This window comes from Chlorocebus sabaeus, chromosome 9, assembly GCF_047675955.1.
Source record: "Chlorocebus sabaeus isolate Y175 chromosome 9, mChlSab1.0.hap1, whole genome shotgun sequence".
Lineage (NCBI taxonomy): Eukaryota > Metazoa > Chordata > Mammalia > Primates > Cercopithecidae > Chlorocebus > Chlorocebus sabaeus.
In genome coordinates, this window is record NC_132912.1 from 125,017,946 (window position 1) to 125,037,521 (window position 19,576).

Consider the following 19,576-nt stretch of genomic DNA (forward strand, 5'->3'; position numbering starts at 1 on the left):
GTGTTGCCAGAGGGGCTGACATTTTTCTGGAAGCCCCAGAGCCCACCACTAAGCATATGGAAGGGGCTCAAGAGCTATTTTTGAATGAAACATCAAAGTACTTCACACGTGCAAAGCATGATGATAATGATGATAGTGATACTTTAAAGGTAAACTGTAGGCCGGGTGCAGTGGCTCACGCCTGTAATCCCAGAACTTTGGGAGGCTGAGGAGGGGGTAGATCACTTGAGGTCAGGAGTTCAAGACCAGCCTGAGCAACATGGTGAAACCCTGACTCTACTAAAAATACAAAAATTAGCCTGTCATGGTGGCAGGCACCTGTAATCCCAGCTACTTGGGAGGCTGAGGCAGGAGAATCATTTGAATCCAGGAGGTGGAGGTTGCAGTGAGCTGGGATTGTGCCACCACACTCTAGCCTTGGCAACAGAGCAAGACTGTCCCCCCCCACCAAAAAAAAAGTAAACAGCTAAACTGTAGATTCTTGAATTCAGACTCCTCCTTTTTCTTCAGATGAAAAGTAGCAGTGGAATATTCCAGCATTCCTCAGTGCCTTCAGTGTGTCCGGAGTGTTCTTGGTTTGCTCCCAGACTATAATTTCCCCATACTATTTTTTTTTAAATAACACTGAAAGCACTGTTATGTAATAAACCTCTGCATCCAAAAAAAAAAAAAAAAAAAAAAAGGTAGAAGAAAAGCAGAGAGCTTTTTTTTTTTTTGGTCTCTGTATTTATTGGCTGATCGGGAGCTATCAATTTTTGGTTATACTATCTTGTTGTGTGTCTTTGGGCAAACTGAGTTACTTTTCTGGCTTTCTTCACTGTATATAAATATGGCTCCCAATGACAAAAAAATTTGGGGGCTTGTTATGCAAAAAGAACAAAGGAACAATTTTTTTTTCTCGAGTCCCATTCTATCCCCCAGACTGGAGTACAGTGGCATGATCTCAGCTCACTGCAACCTCCATCATGTGGGTTCAATTGATTCTCCTGCCTCAGCCTCCCGAGTAGCTGGACTACAGGTGCCCACCACCATGCCTAGCTAAGTAGAGGGGGTTTCACCATGTTAGCCAGGCTGGTCTCAAACTCCTGACCTCAAGTGATCTGCCCACCTTAGTCTCCCAAAGTGCTGGGATTACAAGTGAGAGCCACCACATTGGCCAAAGGAACAATTTCAAACCACTCATCAATGATGTCAAACAACATTCAGGAGAGAGATCCGGTGGGTCCAGCCTGGTCAGGGTGAGAGGCTCTTGGCCTAAGTGTTCTATTCTCATGACCAGTATTTTCAGATCAAATAAAAGATGTGAATTTGACTTTGAATTTCAAATAAACAAATTTCTAATCTGGAATCTTCTAGGATTCTAGCACTGAGAAGCTAGAGACTCCTTCTAGACATCTAGCCAGGGAAGGCAGACTCAAATGATTAGAGGGATAAGACAGGTGACACCTAGATTTTTGTTTTTAAATGTTAACCACACATTCAGTTAAATCAGCAAAAACCCACTGTGTAGACCAAAGGAAACAATCTGCTCCGGCTACTTTATAAACTACAGTGAGGCCAAACCCTTTCAATCATTATACAGATAAGTCCCCCAAAAGGGACAGATGTCAACAAGGCTGCATAGCTAAGGTTTCCCAAAAGATAATCAAAATATCACGTTGAATGAAAAGCAATTGAAAATGCTAAGTCTGAAAGAGGCAGTAAGAGAGCCGTTCTATGCAGTTTGCAAGATATTTTCACCTCCATCAATTTATCAGACTCTGAAAACATTCTGTAAGGCAGGCAGGGTGGATGACACTTATTTACAGTTGAGGTCACTGAGGGTCAGAGGGGCAAAGTGTCACTCTGCATAAAGTCACATAGGTAAGTCTACACAGGAAATTCTAGGGCTGTTCACTACACCTCTGATTCAGATAACAGGTAGGCTTCCTCTAAGATTTTAATAAAGACAAACTCAAAATCCTATATGATGTCCTATGAAGAGAAACAAGTCAGGAGGCCAGGCTGAGAGCCCAAACTTCTAACCCAGTTCGCAAATAAAGAAGTGGCAAAGGAGTCAGATTCCAGCCTGTCACCAGGGTTGTGTCTTCTGTCCTAGCAGCTGTACAGCTTGTCTTACCACTGGACATTTGTTTCATGTACATTTTCACATAGGAAGGATGTTCTAAAAGATGCTGATAAAGATTTTTTAAAGGGTTTGAAGGGGGATAGGATGTGATCTAAGGTTGTGCAGGGAGAGGAAAGGAAAAAGCACACAAAAATAACATTTATTAAGAGCTTAGAGTGGCATGCGCTGTGAAAGGCGTGGCACGTAATTCTTTCCCAGTTCTTTGCATGTCTGAATATTTCTCATTCTTCAGGTTTCAGCTCATATATCACATCCTCAGAGAACTTTCCTTGCCACTCTCTGAAGAGCTTCCCCCCTCCCCCCACCGCTACTGTCTCTTGAACTTTCTCAGTCTGGCCATTCTATTAAAATCTGGAACGATTATGCTAGTTTGCGGACGAGCTCCCCCCAGGCTGCAGGCTCCATGAGGGCAGCGACAGTGTCTCTTTCTCAGATGAATGCCGGGTTACCTATCGCGTACTTGGCACACAATAAGTGCTCGCGAAATTGTTAAACACTCAAGGAATATTTACCAGAATACATATTCATGCTCCACCCTTGCTGAAAGAATTTCGACTAATTCTTGTTTAAGTCTCTCCCATCCTCTTGTATTATTAACACCATTGTAAGTAGGCGGTGGAGCTACATTTGCAGGGAGAGGGAACAGCGAAAAATTGGCGCGCAGAGCTGTAAAGAGTTTTTCTCCAGGTCGCACCGCAGCCTGTAAATTTGTGCCACTTGGACCGATTATGGGGCAGCTTGCAAACAAATTATCTGCAAACTAACGAAGCCTATTTTTAAAGATCCCTGTTCCTCGCAGCTCTAGGCGATGACATCAGAGAACCCGGAGTTCCACCTCCGAGCCAAGCCCGGTGGTGCTCAAAAACTACGAATACCAGGAAGCACCGCGGCGCGGCGGCCCAGAGCTCAGTGCGCAACCCTCCCCGGCGCGCCGAGGCCGCCGCCGCTGGAATCAGGAAGACACCAGACACCCGGCCCGCCACGCCGCCGGGACCCGCGCGGGGCCTGCCGGGACTCGTAGTCTCTGCGGGCTGGGAGCGCCGGCTCCGGAATCTCAGCCGCCGTCTGAGGGCTGAGGCAGCGTGGGGACGCGTGCGCAGTGCGCGAGCTGGCCGTCGTGGACGCCGCTCCGGGCAGCCAAGCCTCTGTGGCAGCCGGGGCCGCGGCGGCGCGGGTGCTCCGGGCCGAGGCCGCGGTAAAGTTTGGCTTAAGGAACGCGGCCGCGCTGGAGCAGGGGTGGGGGACGGGGCCGCCGGAGCGCGGTTCCCGCTGAGGCGAGCGGGGAGGCGTCCGCCGAGGGGTCGGGGGCGCGGGTGAGTGCGGGTCCGGCGCCCCCTCCGCGCACGTCCGCCCCGCGCGCCTCAGCACCTGGAGGCCGCCGGGCGGGTTCACCTGCCCTGGCTCGGGGCCGCGGGAGGGGGCGGCGTCCTCTTCCCGTGGGTCCCCGATTGTTTTCCCGACGTCAGCCCTCGGCGGCGCCCGGCGGGGAAGGGCGGGAGGCCCGCGGCGGTCGCGGGGCCAAAGAGCTCCTCGGCGTCTCCGCCCCCCAAGAAATCCCGCTTGGGGCGCGGTGCGCGCAGCTGCCGGGGGATTCCCGGTGGCGCCGGTCGGAGCGGCTCCCTCCAGGGCTGTGCCCGCGGGGCGCGCGGCCCCGGGCATCCTTTCCTGGTGTTTAATACGTTTTGGCTTCAGGACTTGCCGAGGCCGAAGCCGGCTCCGCCCTGGGCCCTGAAGTCGGGCGGTGTCCGCGGTGTACCTCCGCACCTTCGGGGCAGGTGGCCAGAGGCAGCGTTGAAAGCGACTTGCCCAAGGTCAAGCAGGTGGCACCGGGGAGGCGACCAGACCCAGGTCTTTCGACGCCGAGGCCAACTGCCAACCGCAGAGCTTTGGGGCCGTCCTGAGTGGTTTGTGGTTTGTTTCAGATGCTTTCTATTGACCTCCTGGAAAGATGGGAAAGTGTGTCATAATGAAAGCGGTCTTGTTGCTTATAGTGTTTACTGCCTTTGGTAGAATTCTAGTGAGACTGTGCCCCCGAGCAGAGCATCTACCGTGGTCTGGGCATATAAATAATGAAACTCCTTTGCTGTCTTTGGGGTCAGTGCAAGAAGAGGTTCAGGGAACAAATATCCAGGCAGTTTCTGCATTTTCCTCGTCTGTTTCACCTTCCAGTTCTGCAATACTTGTTTTCTTATTTTACAATTGATCGTTGACTGTTTTAATAAGATTTTCTTTGTCTTAATGAAGTCACTGCCCCTTGTGAGTTAGTTTTCTAAATAGAAAATCTTATTTCCTGTGTGTTTCATGACTGGAACAAGTAGCGCACTATGAGGTTTACACCATTGGCTTTTATCTTAGAACTCCTGATCAATCTGCTTACTTTCCCCAAGTACTCAGCTTGCATACTCAGATGCCACTGAAACCATTTACAGCAAAGTTTGGGTAAGAGTTATATGATTTTTTGTGAAACTATGTTTTTCTTCACAATCTGAAGAACTTGTTATATTAAAATAATAAGATTTATTCTGACCACAATGCCTGTTTACTTTTCATGCTCTTATTTTTTCATGTTGACACACGTATGACAAAATAAATATTTCTCCCAGTGGAGTTAGTTTAAGTGTTTTTTTTATCTTGGCCAATTTTCCCAAGGAAAATTGCATTTTAGAGTACTGACACATTTAAACAAGAGTATTTAAGTTTGACAGAATTTGAATTAATAAAGTAGTTAATTTATTTTATGGTGCCGTAAACCTTACACTGTATCCACTGACAGTTTTCTCTTGCAGCGTATACCTGTATCAAGGTATATGACTGAATTTAGTGACATTAAGAATATATATATTATGTAAATATATGTGTGTACACACACCGCGCGGCCACGCGCAGAGCTTCCAGTCTTTATCTTGTTAATTAGTTTGTTCATTGTCGCTTTGGTAGGGGGCTGAGTAGCAGGTTTGTATCTTTTTTTCTCCCCAGTTTTAGCAGTGTAACAAAATAGGAAAGATGGTGTGTAAATTTGAGTTTGTCATAGACTAGGAGAGACAGTGAAACAGGATAAGTATACAATTGTGAGGAAATTGCCATGAGTTCATAAGCCGGAAGGACCTTTTTAGAAGTGTTTAAGAATGTTAAGAATAGCATTGGATTCTTTTCTTTAAAAAGTCATTGTGGGCAGTATTCAAGTATTGGTTGCTAACATATAGGATATGACAATATTGACGACTCCTAGGAACATACTTGGGAAAGGTGGAAACATTTTACATTTTTGTGGGGACTTCCCCCCCCCGCCAATATCATTTAATGGAGATTTAAACAAAGTGACTTTTTGACTTAAGCCTGGAAGTTCTTTATTATTATTATTAGTCATGCTGCAAATCCCAAAGTTATTTTAATTGTGTGATAATTTGTAACCCAGAATGAAATCTAAGAAATAATTTATTAGCATAATTTAAGTCATACTTTGATATTGACATATTGCTTGATGTCAAGTCGTTATTGTTTAAGTAACTTATTTGAGAATGAGGAAGATAGTTTTCTGAATATAGTGTAGTAATTATTTGTGACAATAGTAACACTGCTTTTATTAGAAAATATTCGGTTTGATAGCACTAACTGCCTTAAAGTATTTCCTATTTGATGCCAACTGCGAGCTAAGGTAATATACAAATAATTACTTTTTTCATGTTGGAGCAATTTACTTTTGGTAATATTAAAATTTAAATTTGAAGTTTAAAAAATCTTATTTTAGATCTACAATGATACAATAAAATGACTTCAGTAGGAGGTAAATATTAAGATTTGGTTTTAGGTTTTTTGACCATTCGTGAGTACATACCCAGCATTTAAGAATTTATTGACGTGGTATCTGAAAGGAATGCTTTCAGAAAGGGCAGAAAACTTGGTAGCTTTTAGATGATTGTCTATAATGCTTAATTATTTTTAGAAACATAAAAATATGGGATGTTTTTATGTAAACATAAAGCATCCTGTTGTTACAGCACTAGAACTCTCTTACACTTACTGAGCAATATTAAACCATTTGACCCTAAGTAACTTTTTTTCTTGTGGGTACTGTCTAATAGGGGATATGTGAGTTTGTGATTCCTAGATGCTTAAGCAAACATATGTTTGCAATTTATTTTAGTAAACCTTTTAATTAGTTGAATTGATTTTATTCAGGAAGATGGGGTTTTGGGGATTTTATAAGTTTCTTTGAACTGGAATTTCTGTTGGATATAACAGAAAATTAGTCATTTAGGATTTTTTTTAAGTTAAATAAGTTTTAGAGCAAAATATTGTTTCCTACATGGAACTCTTATCAGGCTTGTCAGTCTGATAGCTTTATACTCCAGAAAGTTGTGGTTTTTAGCCCTTTAGGCAGCCTAGCCTTTTATGGTTTAACCATTGAACTCTAGATTCTGGATTCAGTCTAACCTCTTGAAGGAAAAGACAATCACGGGCACTAGAATTGGAAATGATCTCAGAGGGCTTCTAATGTAGCATCTCACCTGATACAGTAAATCCCTCCTGAGAATTTCCATGTCAGGTGTTCCCTCCCATTATTAAGGGTGAGAATGCTGTTGCATATGTCATCAGGTTATTCAGCAGTCCAATCTTACTGAGAACAAACACAAGAGTTTTCATGAGTTTGAATTTTCACCATTCACTGCCTTTAACTATATTTTGTAGGCTCTTTCTCTCCCACCCTGCTGTCCCCCACCCCCCATAACATCATGGGTAAATGATAGCTTTTCTGTCATTTACAGTTACCAAAAAGCTCTAGGCTGGGCTCAGTGGCTCATGCCTGTAATCCCAGCACTTCAGAAAGCCGAGGTGGGAGGATGGCTTGAGCCCAGGAGTTTGAGACCAGCCTGGGAAACATGACAAAATCTTGTCTCTACAGAAAATAGAAAAATCAGCTGGGCGTGGTGGCACGTGCCTGTAGTCCCAGATAGTTGGGAGGCTGTTGTGGGAGGATCCCTTGAGCCTGGGAGACAGGTTGCAGTGAACAGAGATTGTGTTGTGGCACTCCAGCCTGGGTGACAGAAGAGTGAGACCCTGTCTCCAAAATAAATAAATAAATACATAAACTATTTTTTTTATTATCAAACAGTCTATTCCAGTTTGGAAGTTCAATCTCATATATATTCAATTTAAAGGTTTTTTTTTTTTTTTTCCCGTTCCTTACCTCATGGTCAGGCCACTTACTTCCTGAAGCACTTGGGGTATGGATGGCTTGTGGTAAGCTCCTGGGATACCTCTTTCCTTTCCCTCTTGAGGGATCTACTTGGATACAAACGTGTCAAGAAGAGAAGTAGAAAAAGACAAGTGTTTGTTACTGGTGCTGTTAAAGTCCTCTCTTGATTAACAGTGGCAGGCCATTGCAGTCCACTAATAGGCAACCAAACTGGCATTTTTGGTGAGATCTTGCAGGGAGACTCCTGCTGCAGTTTCTGGATATGAAATTTTCTGTAGCTAAACGTTTTCCAACCTACACACCCATCTGCTTGCTCCCATCCTGTCAGTTTACCCACTGGTTATGTGAATGTGTGTGAGTTGGGGTGGAGATCTTTTCTCTCTGCAGAGAGAGATTTTGATGATGGCAAAACAACTCCAGTCCAGGTACCCTATGGTTTCCATTCAACCTACTGGAAACTCACTTCCTTGTGATGTCAGATAGTCGCATACAGACTACTTAAGTCTGCCTTCTTTCTGTGCCCTGCCATTTCTTATCAGTTCTCTCTGTCCCCCTTTTCAAGTAGATGCACAGGGTCGGTCTCTCAGTCTGCTGCATAAGTAGATGTGGAACTAGAGAATGGGATGAGAGTCTCTTCTAGGCCCCTCTGATCTTGGTGAGTGACTTCTGTTAGAGGCCCCTGCCACTGTTTTGGGTGAAGACCTTCTTCCTTTCCCTGTGTTCTCCCTGAAGACTTCTAGTTCTTTCTCTCTCTTCTGTCAACTGCTCTTACAGAGTGGAAGGATGGTGCTGATTAGGGTGCCAGAGCCATGCCTGACTCTACAGATATTTGCTCCTCATTGTCTATATATCCTCAGCTTTGTGTTTGTCAGTGATTGTGGAGAACGGGACTAGTCCCTCTTGACATGTTTTAACAAATAATAGTGAAGTCTTGTGGCCTGATGAGGTCTCACTGTGTAGAATTTAATTTTTCTTTGCTTTTTCTTATATCACTGAGGCTGTTTCTGTGTTTTGCTTTATTTTTTGGCTTCCTGGTTCCTGACTGATGAGATGTTAACTATGATTATGTTAATTTATGACTGATTTGTAAGGTCTAACTATACCTTAGAGTATGGATAAAGCCGAAGGAGAAATTTGGGTGGGGGGCCATGTTAATAATAGAATTGTGTCTGTTTTTGCCTCATGTAATTTTTACTAAGAATATAAATTCAAATGGAAATACAATGTTTGAACCTTTTTCCTTCCATTATTTAAATAAATCAGTTAAATCTGGTAAATGATTCTTGTCTGATGAGGAAGAACAACTTTCTGTCTGGAAACTTAATGTTAATCTTTGATGCAGCAATTATGGGTTACTTCATACTTCATTCAACAGTAGTTACTGAGGGTCTTCCATGTGACAGCCACTGCTTTGGGCATTGAAGAAACAACAGTAAATAACAAATCCCTGCTGTCTTGGGGCCTACGTTACAGTGTGGGGAAACAAACAAGAAACAGGTAAATGAGTGAAACTGTATCATTTGTTAGATACCAGTAAATGCTAAGGAGGAGAATAACATAGGGAACCGAGATGGAAGTGGCAGAACGGTTTGGAGGATTTGCAATTTTAGATAAGATCTAAAAGAAGGTGTTCAGTGAGAAAGTGACTTTGAGTTAAGTCCTTGAGTGGGAATCTTGTCTGGTGAGTCCAGCGGCCAAATGAATGAGTAAGGTGGGTATTGGGATGGGATAACAGGGCAGACGGGGCCTAGCAGTCTTTATGAGGGCTTTGGTTTTTAGGTTTTTACTTTGAATGAGATGGGATCTTGTTGAAACAATAGTTGTCAACCTTAACTGAATGTTAGAATTATCGGGAAAGCTTTAAAAAAGTACCGATGCCTCGATTCCATCCCAGAGTTTCTGATTTAATTGGTCGGCGGTGGTGGGGGAGGCAGTGTTTTAACGTAGGCATCAGGAATTTTTAAAACTCTCAGGTAATTCTAGTAAGTGGCCAAGGTTGACATCTATTGCATTGAAGAGTTTTGAGCAGAGTGAGGTATTACATAATACTGAGGAGTGTGACTCTAGAGCCAGACTCCTCCAGTTTGACTCCTGGCACTGCCACTCCTAAGCGTGTGACCTTGAGCAGATGTCTTGGTTTTCTCATCTGTAAAATTGTTACAAGGATTAAACAAACTAATATTTACATCTTTAGAAACGTACTTTATGAGTAGTACTATGTGTAAGTGTTTATTGAATGAACACTTGAATAAATGTTTTAATGGTATCACTTTGACTGCTGTGTTGAGAATAGATTGAAGTGTGGTAAGGGCCAGATCTAGGAGAGCCCCTTGGCAATAATCCAGGTGGGAGGTCATGGTCACTTGGACCAGAGTGGCAGCAAGTGGTAAGAAGTAGGATTCTGGTTATAATTTGAAGATGGAGATGACAGGATTTGCTGATGGATTGGACGTAGGATAGGATATGGTTTGGATTTGTGTCCCCACCCAAATCTCCTGTCGGATTGTAATCTGCAGTGTTGGAGGAGGGGCCTGGTGGGAGGCGACTGGATCACAGGACAGACATCCCTACTTGCTGTTGTCATGATAGTGAGGGAGTTCTCGTGAGATCTGGTTGTTTAAAAGTGTGTACCTCTCTCTCCTCTCTTTCTTCCTCCTGCTTCTGCCATATAAGAGGTAACTCCTCCCTCTTCACCTTCCACCATGATTGTAAGTTTCTTGAGGCCTCCCCAGTCATGCCTCCTGTACAGACTGTGGAACCATGAGCTAATTAAACCTCTTTTCTTTATAAATTACCCAGGTAGTTCTTTATAGCAGTGCAAGAACGGACTACCACAGGGTGAGAAAAACTTAAGTATGACTTCAAGGTATTTTGCCTGAACAACTGGAAGAAGGGAGTGGCCCTTTACTGAGCTAGGGAAGGCTGGATCAGGTTTCTGAGGGGAATATCTAAAGCTCAGTTTAAGTTTGAGATGGCTTGTTAGATAAGTGGAACTGTAGAATAGGCAGTTGTATACTTGGGTCTGGAGGTCAACAGTGTTCAAAGCTGGAGATAACAGTCTGGAAGTCATCAATATTTAGACCTGTGAGAATGAGTAAGCTCACGAAGACACTGAGTATATATAGGAAAGAGATCCACAGACCATTCTCTGGGATACTCCAACAATAGAGGTCTGGGAGATGAAATAGTCCTAGGGTTTCTAACGTACTCTAGAATGAAATACATTTGTAATTGTTTCTTTTTTTTAAAAAAAGCTTTATTGAGATATAATTCACAACATATAATTCACTTACTTAAAATGTATGATTTAGTGCATTCACAGTTATGTGGATTTTAGAATATTTGTATCTCCCCCGAAGAAACCCTGTACCCTCTCATCCTTAGACAACAACTCATTTCCTCTGTACCTAGGCAACTAGTAATCTACCTTCTATCTTTATAGATTTGCCCTTTCTGGATATTTCTTGTCAGTGGAATCATACTATACTTGGTTTGTTTAGAGAGAAATGGTATCCATTAGTACCTAGCTTCTGGATTCAATAGATACCAAGTTATTTGGTAAAGGTGGGGGCTATAAGATCTCTCCAATGTAAAGATACGTTTCCTGTTTGCAATTAGTAACAAAACTGTGGGATGATATTTTGATACTGTGAATATTCTGTTTCCTAATAGCATTTCATCTACTGGTTTTAGTGTTCATTGAAGATGCTTGTGTAAATCAGACATTGGGATTACAAAGTGGGGATTTTCTGTTATTATCATATCTTCAGAAATTATGTAGTTCATAGTATTTCTAATTCAGACATATTGTACACAGTTTGTTCTTCTGTTTTGTGTTTGTACCTCTTTACTCTCACTGTGAAAGTCTTGGTTCCTAATAACAAATAAATGTTTTATTTTAAATATAATTAATCATATCAACTTATTTATATTATCCAATAATGTACATTATAATGATCTGGAAGTCTTATCATACCTAAAATGTTTCACATTACCGTACCAAGTAGGAATGCTGGATCACAGGATAACAGTATATATGATTTTGTGAAATAGTACCAGATTCACCCAATAGGGTTTTAACATTTTGCCTTCTTGTCAGCAATGTGTCTGTTTTCTTACAGCCTCATCAGTATAGTGTGTTGTCAAGCTTCTGAATTTTTGCCAGTCTAATAGATGAGAAATGGTATATCTGTGTAGTATAGATTTAAAAAACTTGTATTATGGAGATTTGTGAACATCCACAAAGATAGAAAAGTGTAACCAATCCCATGAACACCATCATTTAGCCCCAGCAACTACCAACCCAGCTACCAAGGCCTCCTCTCTTTATTCCCTTCTATCAAATTATTTTGAAACAAATCCCAGATAACATTTGTTTCTTTTCTTTCTTTCTTTTTTCTTTTCTTTCTTTCTGTTTTTTTTTCTTTGTTTGTTTGTTTTTTTTTTTTTTTTTGAGACAGGATCTTGTTCTGTTGCCCAGGCTGGAGTACAGTGTCACAGTCATAGCTTACTGCAACCTCAGTCTCCCGGGCTGAAGCGATTATCCCACCTCAGCCTCCCAAGTAGCTGGGACTGCAGGCACACACCACTATGCCTGGCTAATTTTTTTTTTTGGTGGAGATAATGTCTCGTCATATTGTAGGCTTGAACTCCTGAGCTCATGCAGTCCTCCCACCTCAGCCTCCCGAAGTGCTGGGATTACAATTGTGAGCCACCATGCCTGGCCCCAGATAAATAACATTTTATTTTATATCAGTAAGTATCTCTAAATGAAAAGGACTCCTCCTTTTTTTGGTAACAATTACAATACCATTATCACACCAAAAATAATGTGTCTGTTTTCTTAATATCATCAGACAATATTCAAATTACCGATTTTCTTAAATATATCAGGTTTTTTTTTTTTTTAAGAAACAGGATTTAAATAAAATCCACATGTCATGATTGGTCCAGATGTCTTTTAAAGTATTTTAAAATTCATAGGTTTCTCCTCCAGTTCCTTTTCTTCTCCTGCTTTTGAATTTAATTTTAAAGAAACCAGTTATCTTTCCTGAGCCATTTCTTACCATATAGATTTTGCAGTTTGAATTCCTGTGATGGTTTCTCATGTTCTTCCTATTCTTGCAATGTCATTGGCAATGGCTACATCTTGGTATGGTTTTTTGTCTTTCTCGTATTATGAGTGATACTGAATATCTCGTCATATATTTAACGGCTATTTTAATATCTTTTTTGGTACAATGTTCATGTCCTTGACTCATTTTTCTATTGAACGTTTGATATGTTTTCCTTGACATTTTTTGCAAGCTCTTTTAATGTTAGGGAGATTAGCCCTTTGTCTGTGATATAAGTTGCAAATACTTTCTACTGGCTTTGACTTTGCTTATAAGGTTTTTGCCATGGAAAGCTTTTTAAAAACTTTATCTGTAGTCATTTATAAATGAGTTTTTAAAATTGTTACTGGGCCAGGTGTGGGGGCTCACACCTGTAATCCCAGCACTGTGGGAGGCCAAGGCGGGTGGATCATTTGAGGTCAGAAGTTAGAGACCAGCCTGGCCAACATGGTGAAACCCTGTCTCTACTAAAAATACAAAAATTAGCCGGGCGGGAGTAGCGTGGTGCCTATAATCTTAGCTACTCGGGAGGCTGAGGCATGAGAATTGCTTGAGCCTGTGAGGTGGAGGTTGCGGTGAGCCGAGATCACGCAACTGCACTGCAGTCTGGGCAACAGAGTGATACCCTATCTCAAAAAAAAATTTTTTTTTTTTTTAAATTGGTACTGGGTTTTTAATTAACCTCTTGAAGTTACATTCAATAAACTGGATCTATTTAAAATGTATAATTTGATGAGTTTTGACCATGTCTACAATCACATTAAGATACAGAACATTTCCATAACTCTGAGAAGTATCCTCATGCCACTTACAGTCCTTCCCTTCACCCTCAGCTCCAAGCAACTACTACTGATCTGCATTCCGTCCCTATAGATTGGTTTGCAGTTTTCAGAATTTTATAGAAATATAATTATTTCTATAGATAAATAACACTAAAACCACTAGATGAAATGTTGTTAGGAAACAGAATTATTATAGAAGGCCATATCCTTTTGTGTCTGGCTTTTTTTTTTTTTTTTTTTTGAGACTGAGTTTTGCTCTTGTTGCCCAGGCTGGAGTGCAATGGTGCGATCTAGGCTCACTGCAACCTCCACCTCCTAGGTTCAAGCAATTCTCCTGCCTCAGCCTCCTGAGTAGCTGGGATTAGAGCATGCATCACCATGCCCGGCTAATTTTGTATTTTTGGTAGAGTTGGGGTTTCTCCATGTTGGCAGGCTGGTCTTGAACTGACCTCAGGTGATCCACCTGCTTTGGCCTCCCAAAGTGTTGGGATTACAGGCGTGAGCCCAGCCTATTTCTGGCCTTTTTTCTGCTTAGTATTATCATTTTGAGATTCATTCATGTTGTTGGATCTGTCAGTAGTTCCTTTTTACTGTAGAGCAGTATTCCATCTCTATTGATTTGTTCCATGTCCCATATCTTTTTGATCTGGCTTCTTTCATATACCAAGATACAGTTGAGATTTATTAGTTGCTCATGTATCAATAATTTGTCCCTTTATTTTGCCAAGTAATATTTTATTGTATTGGATACACCACGGTTTGTTTATTCATACACCAGTTGAAGGACATTTGGGTTGTTCTTGGGTTTTTTTTTTTTTTTTTTTTTGCCAATTGTGACTAATACTGCTATAAACATTTGTATCCAACATTTGATGTGAACATAAGCCTTCAGTTCATTTGGATAAATACCTAGGAGTGGGATGGCTGGATTGTATGCATATGTTTAATTATAAAAACTGCCAAACTGTTTTCCAAAGTTGCTATGTCATTTTGCATTCCCACCAGCAATGTATGATAGTTGATTTATTCCACATCTTTGACAGCATTTAGTGTTGTCAGGGTTTTTTTGTTTGTTTGTCACAGACATTTTAGTTGGTATGTTATAGTATCTTGTGGTTTTTTTTTTTTTTTTTTTTTTTTTTTTTTTTTGAGACGGAGTCTTGCTCTGTAGCCCGGGCTGGACTGCAGTGGCCGGATCTCAGCTCACTGCAAGCTCCGCCTCCCGGGTTTACGCCATTCTCCTGGCTCAGCCTCCGGAGTAGCTGGGACTACAGGCGCCCGCCACCTCGCCCGGCTAGTTTTTTTTTGTATTTTTAGTAGAGACGGGGTTTCACCGTATTAGCCAGGATGGTCTCGATCTCCTGACCTCGTGATCCGCCCGTCTCGGCCTCCCAAAGTGCTGGGATTACAGGCTTGAGCCACCGCGCCCGGCCGTATCTTGTGGTTTTTATTTGCAATCACTTTCCTGAATAATTATGGTAGACATCTATTTGTGTGTTTATTTACTGTTTTTATATCTTCTATGTCAACTTGTGTGTTCCAAGTTTTTTGACCATTTTCTTATTTGGTTGTCTTTTTGAATTGAAATAATTACCTGCCTGTTCTAGGGTATCATCTGTTGTCTAGATACATATATATTGAATATGTTCCTCATTTGGTGGCTTGTCTTTTCATTTCTTTATGGTGTCTTTTGAAGAGCAATTTTAAATTTGATTACGTTTCAAATATATCAACTATTACATGATTCAGGCTTTTTGTGTCTTATCTAAGAAATACTTGTCTCCCCTTAAGGTCCTGAAGACTTTGTCCTATATTTTGTTCTAGAAGCTTTATCATTTTAGCTTTTACATTGGGTCAGTGATTGATTTAGAGTTAGTTTTTTTCCTCATAGATAGTCAATTATTCCAGTCTTGTTTGTTGAAAAGACTCTCCTTTCTCTACAAAATTGCCTTGGCACCTTGGTTGAAAATTAACTGTTCTCTCCTCCTGTTTACTAGGAGAATTTGTAAAAGATTGGTGTTATTTTTTTCCTTACGGGATTGGTAGAATTCACATATAAACTATTCTAGGCTTGGACTTTTCTTTTTGGGATTTTAGTAATGAATTCATTTGCTTTGGTAGAAATAGGTACTTCAGATTTTCTTTTTCATCTTGTGTCAGTTTTTTCAAAATTGTGTTTTTTCAAATAATTTGTTTACTTCTAAATTATCAAATTTGTTTGCATGAATTCTTATTACCCACTTAATATCTATAGGGTGTGTAGTGATAACCCCTCTGTACTTCCTAGTATTGGTGATTTGCTTTCTCTCTTTCACTTGGTTCACATAGCTATAGATTTATCAATTTGATCTTTTCAAAGAAACAGCTTTTGGTTTTAATTTTCTTCATTGTTTGTTTTCAGTTTTATTAGCTTCTTTTCTGATATCTATTATTCCCTTTGTATTTTGGGTTTACTTTACCTTTTCCTAGCTTTTTTAAGGTGGAATTTATGTCATTGATTTTAGACCTTTTCTAATAAAAACATCTTAAGACTATAAATTTTCCTTTAAAATCACCTTTAGCTGCATATTACAAATTTTGACTGTTAAAAATTTTCATTTAGTTAAGAATGTTTTCTGATTTCCCGTTTGATTTCTTCTTTTACCCATATTTTATTTAAAAGTGTATTTTAATTTTCAGATAGCTATTCAGGTAATAATTTCATCTATAGCACTAAAAACCAATGAAAATTCTGACATTTGTTTATAAAATTCTTTGAATGTTCAGTATATTATATTTATATGGTATATGCCTGAGGGCTTTTCTGTAGCCTAAAATAACAGTTCATTATTTTTCACTGTTCTCTGGGTTGAAGAAGCTCATTTGGGCAGTTCCATCTTGGGGGTCTTTCTCTCTCGTAGTTGCAGTCAAATGGCAGCTGGAATGAGAGTCATCTGAAGGCTTGACTGGGTTGGATGATCAATATAGCCTCTTCACTCACTCTGCTGGAATGGCTGGGACAGCTGAGTGTGGCCTGGTCACCTCTCTCTACACACCTTCTTCATGGGATTAGTTGGCTTTCCCACAACAAGGCAGTCTGAAGGCAGTCAGATTTCCTATATGACAGCTGACTTCTAGAGTGAGCATTCTAAGACACTGAGTTTTTTCAAGTAGCTAATTTGTCTGCTCTATTCTTTTAAACTAAGAAGTAAGACAAATTGTATTGGGGCAGTCATCGTAGAAACTGCCTAGCAAGTAACGTTACAGCATCCTTTATTTTTATTTTTTAGTCGAGGTGAAATTAGCATAAGATTACCCATTTTAGTGTGTACAACCCAATGACATGTCATACTTTCACAGTGTCAGTGTTGTGCAACTATCACCAGTGCTGTATCTACTGTCAGAACATTTTCATCACCTATTAAGCAGCTCTTCTGCATTTCCCACTTTATTCAGCCTCTGGCAACCACCAATCTACTGTTTGTCGCTCTGGATTTGTCTATTTAGGATCTTTCATATAAATAGAATCATATAACATGTACCTTTTTGTTGCTGGCTTTTTTCATTTAGCGTCTTTCTGAGGTTTATCTAGGCTGTAGCATGTATCAGTACTTCATTCCTTTTTATGTCTGAAAAATATTCCATTGTATGCATATGCCACATTTTATTCATCCATTCACCCACTGATGGATGTTGGGGTTGTTTCCACCTTTTGGCTATTTGTGAATAATGCTGCTATGAACATTTCATATACAAGGGTTTATCTGCCTACCTGTGTTCAATTCTGAATATCTGTAGGCAAATCTCAGAGATATTGTGGGTTCAATTCCAGTCCATGGCAATAAGATAAATGTTGCAATAGAATCAGTCACACTAATTTTTTGGTTTCCCAGTATATACAAAAACTATGTTTACACTATACTGTAGTCTATTAAGTGTGCTAAGCGTTATGTCTAAAAAATGTACATACTGTAATTTGAAAATATTTTATTGCTTAAAAATGCTAACAGTCATCTGAGCCTCTTCAAATGAGTTGTAATTTTTTGCTGGTGGAGAGTTGTACCTCAGTGTTGATGACTGCTGACTGTTTAGGGTAGTGGTTGCTGAAGGTAGGGGTGGCTGTGCCATTTCAGGAAACTACTTTTTTTGCTCATCCATGGAAGCAACTCTCATCTGTTCAAGTTTTAGCATGAGATTACGGTAATTTAGTCACATTTTGAGGCTCCTCTTCTAATTCTAGTCCTTTTGCTATTTCTGTCATATCTGTAGTTGCTTCCTCCACTGAAGTCTTGAACCCTTCCAAGTCATTCATGAGGGTTGGAATCAACTTCTTTCAAAGCCTTGTTAATGTTGATACTTGGACCTCCTCCTGTGAATTATGAATGTTCTGAACGGTATCTAGAATGATGAATCCTCTCCAGAAGATTTTCAATTTACTTTGCCCAAATCTATCAGAGGAATCACTATCTATGGCAGCTATATTTCAAATCACAAATGTTTATCTCATATCACAAAATGTGTTTCTGAAATAATAAGACTTGAAAGTTGAAATTACTCTTTGATCCATGAGCTGCAGAATGGATGTCGTGTTAACAGGTGTGAAAACAACATTAATCACCTTGTACATTTTCATCAGAGCTCTTGGGTGACCATGTGCATTGTCAGTGAGCAGTGATATTTGGAAAGGAATCTTCTGAGGAGTAAGTCTCAACAGTGGGCTTAAAATATTCAGTGACCGGCTCATACCTGTAATTCCAGCACTTTGGGAGGCCAGGGTGGGCGGATCACCTGAGGTCAGGAGTTCGAGACCAGCCTGGCCAACGTGGTGAAACCCTGTCGCTACTAAAAATACAAAAATTAGCCAGGCATGGTGGCACGTACCTGTTAATCCCATTTACTTGGGAGACTGAGGCAGGCTGAGGCAGGAGAATTGCTTGAACCTGGGAGGCAGAGGTTGCAGTGAGCCAAGATTGTGCCACCACTCCAGCCTGGGCGACAGAGCAAGACTCCATCCCCCCCCCCCCCCAAAAAAAAAAGCAGTAAAACATGCCGTAAACAGGTGTGTGGTCATTCAGACTTTGTTATTCCATTTCTAGAGTACAGGCAGAGTAGATTTAGCATAATTCTTGAGGGCTCTAGGATTTTCGGAATGGTAAGTAAGCAGTGACTTCAACTTAAAGTCAGCAGCTGCATTAGCCCCTAACAAGAGTCAGCTTGTCCCTTAAAGCTTTGAATCAGGCATTGACTTCTCTAGAGCTGTCAAAGTCCTAGATGGCATTCCAATGGAAGAGTTTCACATACATTGAAAATCTCTTTAGTGTAGCCATCTCCTTGATCTCAGCTAGATCTTCCTGGATAACTTGTGGAAGCTTCTATATCAGCACTTGCTGCTTCACCTTGCACTTTTATGGTATAGAGATGGCTTCTTTCTTTAAAACTCATGAACCAACAACCTCTGCTGGCTTCCAGTTTTTTTTCCTACAGCTTCCTCACCTCTCTCAGCCTTCAAATAACTGAAGAAAGCCTATCTTTGGGTTAGGCTTTGACTTAAGGGTAATACTGTAGCTAATTTGATGTTCTGTCCAGACCACTAAAGCTTTCTTCATATCAGCAATAAAGCTGTTTCACTTACCATTCTTGTGTAGCACTTTTAATTTCCTTCAGGAACTTTACCTTTGTGTTCATAACTTGGCTATTTGGTGCAAGAAACCTCACTTTTGATCTGTCTCAGCTTTTGATATGCTTTACTTACTAAGCTTAGTCATTTCTGGCTTTTGGTTTAAAGTGAGACACTTGGCTGGGCATGGTGGCTCATGCCTGTAATCGCAGCACTTTGAGAGGCCGAGGCGAGAGGATTGCTTGAGGCCAGGAGCTCGAGACTAGCCTGGGCTGCATAGTGAGATCCTGTCTTTACAAAAAATAAAAAAGTTAGCTGGGCATGGTGGTACATGCATGTAGTCCTCCCACCTATTTGGGAGGCTAAGGCAAGAGGATTTTTTGAGCCCAGTACTTTGAGGCTGCAGGGTTGCCACAAACCTTCAATTTGTAAAAACCCCAATATATGTGAAGTGCAATAAAATGAAGCACAGTAAAACGAGGTATGTGTGTACCTAGGAGTAGAATTGCTGGGTCATATGGTAATTCTATGTTTAACTCTTGAAAAGCTGCCAAACTGTTTTACACAGCTGTTGTACCATTTTACATTCCCACCAGCAATGTAGGAGGGTTCCAATTTCTCCATGTCCTTGCCAACACTTGTTATTTTCCTCTCTTTTAATTATAGCCATCCTAGTGGGTGTGAAGTTTTATCTCATTGTGGTTTTTATTTGGATTTCCCAAAATGGCTAATGATATTGAGCATCTTTTAATGTTCTCG

At 40.8% G+C, this 19,576-nt stretch overlaps 1 protein-coding gene across 5 annotated transcripts in view; it reads left to right on the top strand.

The window, feature by feature from the left end:
- The first annotated feature begins 3,214 nt into the window (after positions 1-3,214).
- Positions 3,215-19,576, top strand: part of PLEKHA1 (pleckstrin homology domain containing A1) — a 57,678-nt gene continuing 41,316 nt past the window's right edge. For 4 of the 5 annotated variants that reach the window (XM_007964295.3, XM_007964291.3, XM_038009665.2 and 1 more), the window contains exon 1: positions 3,215-3,323. The gene's annotated coding sequence lies outside the window, so the exon portion shown is untranslated. Of the gene's footprint in view, positions 3,324-3,944; positions 4,040-19,576 lie in introns of those variants that run through there. The other variant, XM_007964292.3, reaches the window with a different exon arrangement.